The 14059-nt window shown below is 31.9% G+C and overlaps 2 long non-coding RNA genes across 2 annotated transcripts; both read right to left on the reverse strand.

Moving 5' to 3' along the window:
• Positions 1-1445: 1445 nt before the first annotated feature.
• Positions 1446-3181, reverse strand: LOC141705653 (uncharacterized). Its single transcript, XR_012568437.1, has 3 exons — positions 2514-3181; positions 2081-2343; positions 1446-1995 (listed from the first exon to the last, which is right to left on the reverse strand). It is a non-coding gene; the product is annotated as an uncharacterized LOC141705653 (long non-coding RNA).
• Positions 3182-11495: 8314 nt separating this feature from the next.
• On the reverse strand, positions 11496-12203 carry LOC141705659 (uncharacterized). The gene is made up of 2 exons (XR_012568440.1): positions 12016-12203; positions 11496-11916 (listed from the first exon to the last, which is right to left on the reverse strand). It is a non-coding gene; the product is annotated as an uncharacterized LOC141705659 (long non-coding RNA).
• Between the last annotated feature and the right edge of the window lie 1856 nt (positions 12204-14059).

Genomic DNA, 14059 nt, shown 5'->3' on the forward strand with positions numbered 1-14059 from the left:
TCAAATAAGAAATCCAATTAGATTTTAATTTATTGTATGGACTTAATAAGTGGAACCCTAATACCAGACCCAATATATCAAGTACATTACACGACTTATTATCTACCATCGAGAGAGCTACTGAGAAACCCTAAGGAGTAGACGAACACAATAATCAAGAACATAATACAGATTCAGATACTGTAACAATTATCGTCTTATGAATTCAGGTACTTAGAATCAATTGGCATCAGAGCCTCTTCATATTTAATTATTGGATATTAAGTTTTTAATTTATATATATTCTGTAATATCCTGTAATTTTTAGAATTCGATTAATAATAGAATAATAGAAAAAAAATATTAAAATTAGATAAGGTCTCGGATTTAAAATTGAATTAGACCGATGGGCATAGAATTTAGATCAGATTCTCATATGGATAGAAATAGGGTTTTGTAATGTTATAAATACATCATATTCGTCTTCCTCACCTTAATTATTAAAATTCGTATGGCTTTATTCCCTAAAATCAGCAATCCCGTAAAATTCGTAGAAAATTCATCGTAAGTCAGAATTCGTTGATTCTAGGCTTTTCGGAAAGCTCTTGTCTTTCTCTTCAACTTTCATACTTCGTGTTTTCCAAGGAAACATCTTTTAGAGGGTCAAAAAGAGTAAATTCAGATCTGATTAGGCTTTGAGGTAGGTACTTTTTGACTTACTTTTATTTCCGGAAAATTTTTGATACTCTGATTTTCGAATTTCGTACTGTATAGGAAATAAAATACGATAATATTTTGAAACCGAGTCTCTACGTTTTTGACCCCGTTCGTAATTTACATTATAGTTCCGCAACTAGTCTTAGATACCCTTATTAGGCGTACAAGCATGCAATTTTAGATACCTATTAAGGACGCGTAATTAGTGAACTTTAGATGTCGACCACTGGAAAAGTGTGGTATATGAGAATAAGAATAAGATGGCGGCTACTGACAAAGTGTGGCCGTTGATCAAGACTGTGTTATTTATAAGAATTATCATTTCATTATGTTTTTACTCTGCTTTGTTCTGTTCTGTTTTAAATTCTGAATTTTAAATTATAAAACTTTGGGTTGGATCTATTTTAGAAATGTTTTACAAAATTATTATTGTTTTGAGAAAAAATCATCTTATTAAAACACCCATTATTTTTCGGTTAAATAGATAGTCAATTTGTACTTGCTGAGTTTTGTATCTCAGCCCTTTCAATTTCAGGTTTCGTCATAAGAATTCGAGTTGGATAGCATTGGTGTTCGAGGAACTTAGGATTGGAGTATATTGACTTTTAGACCGCTTCCTTTAGCTGCGCTTTTGTAAAAATAGTCACCTTTGTAATAGAATTTTGTATTAGTAAATTTGTTTTGTATTAGTTTTGATTAGAATTAATAGTCCGAAAGTGCGGGTTGTTACAGTTGGTATCAGAGTAGGCTGTCCTTCGGAGTGTATTAGATGTGGGTACTAATTGGCTTTCATCTGAATAACTAAATACTAATATGTCTTCTTTCTCATTTTCGCTGTTCAATGGAAAATATTTAGGACGGGTTGCACTAAATACGTATTCAAAGTTTTCCTTCTCCTCGTCGTACCTAAATGGAAAGGTCTTCAAAAACAGCTTATATGCTGCTTCGTAACTGTTGCTACAAGTAATTCCTTGATCAAAATAATGTCCAAAGAATCCAAAAGTCACCAGCGCCGGAGTGAATTTTTTTCCAGCATTTTGAGTAATTTCTTCCTTGAGGAAAGATAGGAATCAAGTGCTTCTCCTTGAATTCAGCAGAAACGCTAGTCAGCATCCAATGAGAGGCAATGTCATGGGCAGATTCATTCATTGGAATGTAGACTAACTCAAACTTATCAATAGTCCAACTTGCAACTAAATGATAATACTGTAATCTAGATAGAAATTCACTACATCCTGAAGCTCGTACAAATAGGAACACAACTGGAGCCCCAAAGAGTTTGCAGACTATAAATTTCTCCTACACGGGGAAAAACTATGTCAACTAGAATACAATATATAGATATGCATAAAGAAAAATCGTTATATCTATGTAACGAACTAACCAGTCCTCCTTTAGCATCATCCAAATCCCTAGCATGAAGTACGGATTGAAGATGTTCTCATCATCATCTGAATGTTCTCTCTCAAGATCAGCTTGAAAATGTGTAGGCACACAAATAACCTTAAATTTGCCACCGGAAGACTCAATTTGATGTTGAACGTCCCTCAACATGATTGTATCAAGAACAGTGGATATCGCATGAGCAGAAGACATAGAGAGCATAAAAATGGACACGTATTTATCAGTATACCATTCCTGCAACTCCTGTAGATGAAGCATAAATTGCATTAGACTTGGCTAGCTAGGAGGAGATGATGGCAAAAGTTACTGTTAAAACTTAGAGAATGAAGTCTCTGTAATTTAAAGCAAAGCAAAATAGTGTATCATGGCACTGAAAACAAATATCACTAGTTAATCCAGGTGCAGATAATTACTTTAGTCTCTTCATCTTTTTCAAAGACCCTTATTTATATCTTTTTGCATATATAGGATAATAGGATGCCTCCGCTGGACCTTTGTTGCAGTGTGGAGCAATCAGCTTTTGTTTCTTTGAAGTTCCAGCAATCTCCAGTGCTTCTTTAGGCCTGAGCTGCTGCATAAGAATCTCGCTAAATAACGGGTTTTGAAATGCTTTGGCCATGCTAATGAACATCTGCTGTTGCTTCTGTTCAGTCTTTCTCAGCCTCTCTTTAACAGATAACAGATAATTATATGCATTCTCCTATTCCTTTTGGATATTCATAATTTTAGTCCTCAACCTGTCGGTATCACTCTCTAATTATTCGAGTTCTGCCTCCTGTTTAAGGCTCTCTCCATCACGTGAATGCTGTGAACTCTTTTCATCACTTAAGACATGCTGCTCAGGTTGCTGTAAATTAGTAACCGCCTCTCTTGTAGATGCTTCTCAAAAAAATTGAGTTTTGAATATGGTTCTCCCTGATCATGAGCTAACTCAGTCCGCATTTGTAGCATTTTCCGACCCTTCTTTTAATCAATTTGTCAAACAATCTCAACAAAATATATATAGCAACAAATATAATGCATCATATATGGTTAGTTGCAAAATGCAAATGATTAATACGGAAAGAAACTTTTACATATATATCCCAAAAACAAACCAATAATAATAACTAAATCAAAAATATATGTATAAAGTGGAAACTTAATAACTTTTTCTTTCAGGCATATCATCGAACACTTTCTCAGCAATAGATATCCTGCAACAAATACAAATACATAAGTAGTGTATGTAGTATATAATATGTAACAAATGTAAAAGGAGTGTTATGAGCATAAACAATGACTGATCGTAAAGAAAAGAAGATCTAATAGTAAAATTAGAATATTGAAAAAATGATAAGCTATTATAAAGGTTGGATTTGAATTTTAGGGAAGTGTGTACACAAATTGAAATTTGAATTTCAAAGTTAAAGCTTCCGGCGGAAGCTTGTTTACATGTGAGAGTTCAAAGAAGTACATTTAGCTGCAGTACAGGAGAGCATGATGGCAAGAGATGTAATTTTTTGCAACTTTCAGGGTAAAAGGCTAGGAAGGGGTGAAGATACTATTCAAAACAGGCAGTAGGAACTATAATATACATAGATACATATACACATATATATAAAGAGAGATAGAGAGAGAGTAAACCTCTACTTACCGTAAAAGAATTTTTGTGTAAAAGGCTTTGATGGTCTCTTTATACTAAACCTCTACTTATAGTAAAAGAATTTTTGTGTAATATAAGAATATAGTTCGTATAGAGTTTTTACCCTCATTTATCTTCGTGTTGTAGCGACTACAATATCATGCACGAACTAATTTGTGCCCTTTTGTATTTAAATAAAAAATATATATAGTAGTAAATATAGCCAGTTATGCAGAGAAGCCAGAAAATGAACTGGGGATTACATTTTAAAAATAGTAATTTCATGAGTATAAAGTTTAATAGTACAACAATTAATACTAATTGACAATGAAAATATTAACTAGCATAATAACCCGTGCGAGGCACGGTTCATTTTCTAGATTTTTTTATGCGTCATGCAATTATAATGTTCTAAGTTGTTTTTTTATTTGTAAATATTGTACAATGTCTAACGTATATTAAATATAAGTTGATTCTTTAACAACATGTATTATTTTCATACAATACATTACCAAATTACACAACGTTTCTAATATAGCTCATTAAACAAAATATATATATTCTTGTTTGTGCTGTATAATTTGTATTTAATGAATGAATATAAACAGGATAGTCGATGTACGTTTAAAATGAAATGATTAAACTTACTCCGTAGAATGTCGTCATTATGTTTAAAAAAAAGCTAAAAATAAACATATATGTTCAATATAAAGTTGACCAAAAAATTTGAATTTTATTTAAATAAACTATATGTACAGCTGAGTTCACAACTAACTTACAATTAACGTACGCAATTTAAAAAGATAAAAAATGCATAACTGAAGTCAGAATGACTTGCAATCATAATATACAATAATATAAAATTTATAATACTGTCAATATAAAAGTTGATTTTAATAAAAAATGTTACTTTTTGAAATTCAACGTATGTATGTATGAAAAAATGTTATTTTTTTATTTACATTACTATTAGAAGGTCAGATTAAGTTATATGTGTATGTGTCAGCATGTAAATTATCATATGTTACATTTCTTAGTAAATTATTATGGTTCAATTATTTATATGCTAAATATATGATTTATGTACATTTATATTCATTATTAACATTTACTAATGCAATTGATTACTTAAATAATATGCATTTATAATTATTCAAAAATTAAAATTATGTAATAAATAAATTGCAATAACGTATATACGGTATTCACATTATCACTGGCAAACAATCCATAACTATTTTTTACACAATCGAGTACCACTACCAATCATGGTTGTAAAATAAAATTAAATTATAAATTGTAAAGATTTATTATTGATATTCATTATTTTTTTCAAGAACTTGAAGGAAAAATTGTAATTATATCGTTATTTAAACTGTTTTTAAGTTTCTTTAATTACGACTCTAATATTTCTTCATATAATAATTTAATAACATTGTATACTATTCTTCTAAAATTAAATATTTTTCAATTCGATAAAGTTTTGTAAGTATAAGTTGAACCGGTTAATTCATTCAAATTATTGAACAATATATAAATTTTTCCCTTTAAATAGTATAAAATGCATTGATTCAAGGAATTTTTGCATAAATACCCAAGTTGCAGAAAATATTTGCAAAATACGGATAAACCTCATATGCAACTATTCAACCTCATATGCAACCACATATACAACCTCTGTCCGTATTTTTAATAATATTTTCATAAAAAATAGTATTTTGGTAAATTCCCTTGAATCAAATGCTAAAATATAGTAAAGATATAACTTTTATTTGTATAATTTAAAATATTAAAATAATTCAAAATATTTGTATAATATTTTTTTGATCAATGAATATAGCTTACTAAAATAATGGTTGTTTTTACCATTGTAAAAAGAGAGATTAATCAACATGTTAGAGTGCTTGTGTTAACACGGAACACACAACACTTATTCTAAACAAACTGTTGTTGGAACTTTTTTAAACAACTGTTTTTTTATTCAACTATTGTTTATCTAACTTAAAAATTATGGTTTTGTAGAAAAACCATTATTGTTAACTTATTCGATATTTTCATAAACAACAGTTTATAAACTTTTTTTAACTAGTTAAAACCATTGTCTTGAATGTTTTTATTTAAAAGACAATGGTATAAAAAATTTAAACCATTGCAAGTAATATCATAAGACAACAGTTTTTTTTAAAAAAATAAGTGCAATGAGACATACAACGGTTTTCATCATTTTTAAGTGGGTTTCACACAACAATGTACAAAACTAATCTTATTATTTAAAATAAATCAATTTTAAAATAAAATGATATTATAATAATTCAATTGTTATTTCACAATTGAAATTAAATTTATAATACAATGTTTCTCTACAAAGGTAAAAACTATAACTTAAAATCTATTTCTAAACATGCTCATTAAGCTACACATTTTAATCGTCTCGGCTAAAAACATCAAGTCCCATTTCTGTTGGATCAGTGGCTTTTAACTCAACCTTGATGCTGTGGAGTTCCCTCTTGAATTTGACCTTAGAGTTTGTATTCTCGTCAATATACTGGTAGTTGCACAACCACATAGAGTAGCCTTCTGTGTTATACATGTCCAGACCAAAACCAGTGTCTCATTTGCACCAGACAGTGTTTTCACCGAGGAGCTCCCCAACAAGTAACGCTGGTAAGATTAAATAATATTTTACCTTCACCAGTAACCAGATATTCTACAGAGGAAATAAATTATACACCATGTAGAATATAACAAAAAAAATTCCACATCTAAAACCGGAACACGAGTTTTATTAATGAGATGTGAAGCTGTATATAGATGCACAGTCATATTTTTTAAACTTTCTGGGCAAACATTTACATTGCTCTATGTACACATATATTGAATGTAAAAGCTCATGTATTCAATGCAAGAAAAGTATAAAAAGAGTTCATAGAGCAATTACCTGGTATGAGAGTGTTCATTTACGACGGATGTACTTCTACGAAAAGGGGTTGCCGGTAAATATGCTATGACAGATGGGCTGGTAGGTGCTACATTAGACTGATCTCTATTTGGTCTATCGAGGTAATAGAGAAACAGAATTAATGTTGATACTAATACAGTGGAACACACAAGTACAATGACCCAATTTCTGAAGTTACTGGAAGAAGGCAGTCCGGTTATCTTCTCATATTCATAGTTTACATCAATTCGTACTTTCTGGCCATTGGCTGCAAGTGAGATGATCAATTTATCTTTGAACCTCTCGGAGGCGAGAACTTTGACCTCATATTCTGTCTGTCCTCCTACTCCATAATTTTCCATGTGGGCATGTGTGATCAGTAACTGTTTCCGACCATGCCAGTCAATTACAACATTGGTATTACCGACTACCGTTATGACAGACTTGTCAGCCTTGGGGTCAAATGATGATATACACGACCTGTGCCACTAGGGTTGATTGATGCAGTAGATGCCGAGAGTAGGCACACAAATTGTGATATGCACGAAAAATAGAACTCGACATCTACATTGGTTAACAAAGATGATGCAACCACTATTATTCAATGAGCATTTTAGAAGCTTTCAGGTCAATCTTTTTCAGTTAATATGATCTCAAACTATCAATAAAAGTATGTTTACACATATTAATTACAAGGCCTGCTACATAATATTTCATAATACTAGAATTGAAGAATACCTCAGCATTAACCTATGCAGTGTGTTTGATCCCAAATATGGAACTCGTGTTTAACATCTTCTCAGGCTCGAAGGCCAATAGCAGGACTCAAATTGATAGATGGTAATGGTAATCGCAGTGTAGGAACAGAAAGTCAAAGAAGTGGCTCTACTGGAACATCCATCAAAGCCTCAACTAATTAAAAAATGAGCCTGCAAGCAACCCAAGATTTATCTAAAAAGCATTAAACAGAAAAACAAACAAAACCCATTAACACAAACTAAAATGGGTCATCAAAGAATCAATCTTTATCTCATTTCCACATACCAACAAAAAATTTATTTGCTCTAAATTAGCAAGAAACAATAAAAGCCCATTTCAGATCCACACCCAATAATTCAAATTGCATGTAAAATAAAGATAATGGTTTGAAAAAAGAAGCTTACACTAAATGAATTCCTGATTGAAAATAGCCTCAGCTTCGAAATCCAGAGCTACATCTCCAACCAGAGGAGAAACAGAGTTTATTATACACCCAGTTCTAAAAAAAACCCATCTCAAAATATAACATAAAATTATAAAGGAATCAATTAACTTACTAATTCCAGCGAATTAAAGATTGGGCTCCTCTTAAACCCAATTTCCAATTTGTTAAACTTGGTTTGAAATTGGGTTATTGGGTTTTCATTTTGACCCATAATCCCCTTTGTCATCTTCACCAATCTTTGCTTACTTTCTCCCATCCACCTTGTATTTTTTCACCAATTCTTCAACTCCTCTCTCTGCGTCTCTGTTTTCCCCCGTGCCGACCTCCATGCGGGACTGCACCTGTTTACACGCCCCTTCACTTATGTTCTGACTTTGGCGGAGAGTGATGTTGAATAATTAGGAAAGGAGCAGTACCTTGAATCTAAAGTCTTAAGACAAAAGTTGTGAGAAAGGGAAATGAAATTCTAGGGAAGAGAACAGAGAGAATTGAGAAAGACAGAGCATGTAAGTGTGAGATTAGAGAGGCGGCACATGAAACATAAAAGAAATAGGGTTAGAGTATACTCCAAGATGAGGGGAGGGAAAAAATATTTGGTAAAGGGGGGAAACAAAGAGAATTTGATGGGAGATGTGTTTGTATAAGAAGAGCAAAAAAATTTAGTTTTGAGTGTATTTTATTATTATTATTATATAATTGTTTTAAATTATTTTAAATATTAATCAAATAAAATAAAATATTAATCAAATAAAATTGATATATTTTAACATCCGTACGGTTGGATTGTCGAAAAAATCATTTTAAAAATTAATCTTATAAATCGGGAATGAGTCTCGTTGTTTGGAGTGGTACTTTTACAGGATTTTTCTAATCCTGACATGCAAGATGAATTTCAAAATTGATAATAATTTTTTCATTTAACTAAAATTGATATATCTTAACATCCGTACGGTTGGATCGTCGAAAAAATCATTTTAAATGTTAATCTTGTCAATCGGGAACGAGTCTCGTTGTCGGGAGGGGTACATTAAATGGATTTTTCTAATCCTGACATGCAAGATGAATTTCATTTTTTTAATATTTTTTTCATATGACTAAAATTGATATATCTTAACATCCATACGGTTGGATCATCAAAAAAATTATTTTAAATATTAATCTTGTCAATCGGGAACGAGTCTCGTTGTCGGGAGGGGTACATTAACTGGATTTTTCTAATCCTGAAATGCAAGATGAATTTCAAATTTTTTTAATAATTTTTTCATATGACTAAAATTGATATATCTTAACATATGTACGGTTGGATCGTCGAAAAAATCATTTTAAATATTAATTTTGTCAATCGGAAACGAGTCTCGTTGTCGGGAGGGGTTCATTAACTGGATTTTTCTAATCCTGACATGCAAGATGAATTTCAAATTTTGTAATAATTTTTTCATATGACTAAAATTGATATATCTTAACATCCGTACGGTTGGATCGTCAAAAAAATCATTTTAAATATTAATTTTGTCAATCGGGAACGAGTCTCGTTGTCGGGAGGGGTACATTAACTGGATTTTTCTAATCCTGACATGCAAGATGAATTTCAAATTTTTTAATAATTTTTTCATATGACTAAAATTGATATATCTTAACATCCGTACGGTTGGATCATTGAAAAAATAATTTTAAAAATTAATCTTGTCAATCGGGAACGAGTCTCGTTGACGGGAGGGGTACATTAACTGGATTTTACTAATCCTGACTTGCAAGATGAATTTCAAAATTTTTAATCATTTTTTCATATGACTAAAATTGATATATCTTAACATCCGTACGGTTGGATCGTAAAAAAAATCATTTTAAATATTAATCTTGTTAATCGGGAATGAGTCTCGTTGTCGGGAGGGGTGCATTAACTAGATTTTTCTAATCCTGACATGCAAGATGAATTTCAAATTTTTTAATAATTTTTTCATATGACTAAAATTGATATATCTTAACATCCGTACGGTTGGATCATCGAAAAAATCATTTTAAAAATTAATCTTGTCAATCGGGAATGAGTCTCGTTGTCGGGAGGGGTACATTAACTGCATTTTTCTAATCCTGACATGCAAGTTGAATTTCAAATTTTTTAATAATTTTTTCATATGACTAAAATTGATATATCTTAACATCCGTACGGTTGGATCATCGAAAAAATCATTTTAAAAATTAATCTTGTCAATCGGGAACGAGTCTCGTTGTCGGAAGGGGTACATTAATTGGATTTTTCTAATCCTGACATGCAAGATGAATTTTAAATTTTTTAATTTTTTTTTCATATGACTAAAATTGATGAAAAAATCATTTTAAATATGCAAGATGAATTTCACATTTCATTTCCATTCCCTCATCAAATTTCATTTCCCCCTTCTTCCAAATTTCATTTGCCCCCTTTATCTCCCCCTTTTTTTCCCAATCACACTACTTCTTTCCTTTAATTAATTTTTTATATGCTCCCAACTCCCCCAATTTACCTTTCACTTTCTTATCCAATTTCCTTCATCTCCAATTTCCCTTTCCTCTCCTTCATTTCTCTGCCGCTCTTCCATCTACGATTTCTTACCTTGATTTTTTCAAAATCACATCGATTAAGTAATTTTTATTAATCACCTCATTTGCTGATAGTAATCTAGATAGAGAAACAAGAAGTAATCTAGGTAGGGAAGGGTTATTGAATTTAATAGAATTAAATATCAGTCTGGAATGGGGAAGAAGAAGAATATTATTAGGGTATGGGGCACACGCTTCGTACGATATGCAGAGATGATGGGTTCTTTGGTCTATATAAAGGAATGGGAGCTACGCTGCTGATATGTCTTCTTGGTATGCTTGTTCTTTATCTTTGTTGTTCTGTCCTGTTACAACTTGTAGACTGTCAACCTTAAGACATTGAGTCAGGTTCTGGTGGAGACCATTTTGAGCCCTAGGTTTTATTTCCTTTTTTATTCACTTTCTTCGAAGAAGTTTCAAGTGTCGAGTATGATTTGCCACATAATTCGAGCATTCTAGGGATATCTCTCTATAGAAAAAGTAGCTTAAACGATGAGTTGCCTTTACTCATATTACATCTAATATAAGTTGGTGGCAGTTGTGCAATTACAGATATAAAGAATTATGACCTTAAGCTAGTCAAGTTTAGAGTATCAGAACATATAACTACTTCCTTTTGTGAATCATAATTAATGCCTTCATTATTTATTATGTCAATATGAATATTGATCGACTGATTTAGGTACTTTTGCAGGCATTTTAACAGGTTGAGTATTATGAAAATTTCAAAATAGTGATAGTAAGCTAGTGACAACGTATTAATTTCCTAATTCTCTGTAGTATGTGTCAGGAGATATTTATGATTATCACAATTACCTTGCCTTTATAAACTTGTGAACCAGCCTTTCTATTATGTATTAGTTTTTAAATTGCAGAATTTGTATGCTTGGTCTTTAGTCTGTACTTGAGAAGCATACGAAGAGAAGTCATTCTTACTTCTTAGTGATATAATAAGTTTTGATGTGTTTACTACTTGCATATATCCTGAAGTTGTGGTCCTGTAACTGATGAGATATTTATTATTCTTATTGAAATTAGTTGTATATCAATTGGAATAAAATATAGGGTTTATTGATTTCAATGCTAATAATTGTACATGGTTTACGTTATTGAGGACGTATATATACTTTGTCAAGCTTCACGCTGAAAAACAAATATCTTAGCGTAAGTACTAGCCAGTATTCTTAAAAAATCCTAGTATTATGAGTTCACCAACACAACACTCAAGATTTAGCTACATTATCCAGATCCTTAAGCAGTCAATTGTGCAGGGACATAAGAAATTGCATGTTCTTGGATGGAAGCCATTACAGATGATCTCGAGCAGTTCTCTCCGTCTTGGGCAGAGTTCTCAGCCTTAAAATCCAGTGACTCGTCATTGTAAATATCCCACCATTTGGAAACTAACATTTTAATGTCTTCTCTGTCCATGTTAGCTTCTTTGCCAGTGTACCTCCATGGCTTTGATCCCTATATTAGCAAGTTAAACCAAATAGGTCAAAGTTTTAGGGCAGACAGCTTAGTTATATTCATTATTCGAGATATACCTTATTGCAGAAAAGAGCTTACAGCAGCACAGTAGTGCACAACTTTTACTTCATCTAGTTCTACGTTCTCCGGGTGACGCCATAACATTGCTAGAACCAGGTTGTATGCTAGAGGAATGGGCTTGTATATGTGGTTGAAGAACATGTTTAAGAAATCCTATTAATAACATAATAGTTAGATATGTAAAACCACTTAGTTTAAACTATTGTTTCCATCCTAACTTTGTATATACCTACCAATTGCTTTATACAACCACTTGTAAGTTATTAAGACTCCATTGCTTTATATGTACCTACCAATATTAACTGTAAAATTCTAGTATTAATTATTTCTAATCTCCAAGGAAGCAAATATTATAGACACTCTTTATAAGCAAGATTTTGTTCTGTTACGTGTTTGGTTATTATATGTTTAAGATTTTTTCCAAAAGAAATCACTAATGCAAAAATGTTGCTTGTAAATTTGAATACTGTTTTTCTTAATTGCATGAGCTAATTTTATTAAGGGATTTTATGATTTACTATTCAGGTTCATTAACTGTTTTATTGAGGTTGTTTACGTTTATATCCAGACATTCAGCTACAACATTATCCTATTTACATTTTCAGGGAGAGGGAGAGAAACCAATTATAGAAGAGTTTATTACATTTGCTGAAAATGTACAAGAGGAAGATGAGTAAAGATCTTGAGGTTAAGCTGAAGAAACTGGCTAAAGAAAAACTGTTGCAAGACCAGGACAAGCTGCAGATGAGCAAAGAGGAAGGTGCGCGAGAACATGGCCCAGTTACTTAAGAAAATAGCCGACGATAATCCAGGCATCACAATCAATCATTAAGATTTCTGCACAACCAGTGATGATGATAATTACCTCACACCAATTACCGGAGGCTCTTCACTGGACTTGTATTATTCACTACAAGAAATATTGAATCAGACAATGGTTTTCCACCGTTGTCTAAAAGATGAATTTTTCGTTGTCTATCCGGGGGCGGTGTGTTTGGCACTCATACAATGGTTACGCACCATTGTAACAAATACATCACACAACTGAATATAAAACTTTTGTCTCATTTTATTCACACAACGCATATGACCCTTTCTAATATTTTACAAACAATAGTTTCTTAGCCGTTGTAACAATTTAGAGGCACAATAGTTAAAAATAGTGTTATGCGAATTTACTCCTACAACAATTTATGTATAAATTTCATCTAGTTAAACAATGGTTTTTATTAAGAAAACAATACTTTAGACAACGGTTTTTTATTTTTGGGGTATTGTGTTTCAGCTATGCTCACAACAGTTTTTGTAATGACCAAGATATTGTTAGAAGAAAATAATTTTATAAAGTAAGACATACAATGGCTTTCACACAATTGTGTACCATATCAAACTCATTTAAAACAAATCAAATAGTATTCTTAAAATAAAACTGTGTCTTAATCCTATTGTAAAAATTACAAATAATTGAGTAAAAGGACCAAACACAAAACTCTTAGACAGATGCCTCTGCTGCTGCTTCATTGAGTTCTCATCATTTTCTTTTTTCACATTATGTTGCTTGGCATATGTTGGCATAATTACGTTCTCACTGGACCTGCACTTGGATAAAGAATTGTCCTTGAACCTCTTTGAAGCAGTATTCGTAATTTCACTTCCAAACACCCTCCTCCTGGTGTCATATGAATCAGAACCAATACTGGAATTCTGTTTTATCACCAACCGCCTTAATGCTGGTTCCCCACGTTCTGGATCCTTAGGCAGATTCCCCTGGTGCTGCTTTGATGAGTTCTCATCATCTTCAGTTTCCACATTAATTTACTTCGCATATATTGGCACATGTACCTTCTCACTAGACCTGCAGTTGGATATAGAATATGTGAATCTCTTTGAGGCAATATTTGCTATCTCAGTTCCAAACACCCTCATCCTGGTGTCATTTGAACCAGAACCATGCTCATGTGCATTACTAGATTTCTGTTTCATCCCCAACCACCTAAATGCTGGTTTCCCACTTTCTGGATGACGGACCTACAAATTCACAATATCGTATTTAGAAAAAATT

Source organism: Apium graveolens, chromosome 2 (assembly GCF_009905375.1).
Source record: "Apium graveolens cultivar Ventura chromosome 2, ASM990537v1, whole genome shotgun sequence".
Classification (NCBI taxonomy): domain Eukaryota; kingdom Viridiplantae; phylum Streptophyta; class Magnoliopsida; order Apiales; family Apiaceae; genus Apium; species Apium graveolens.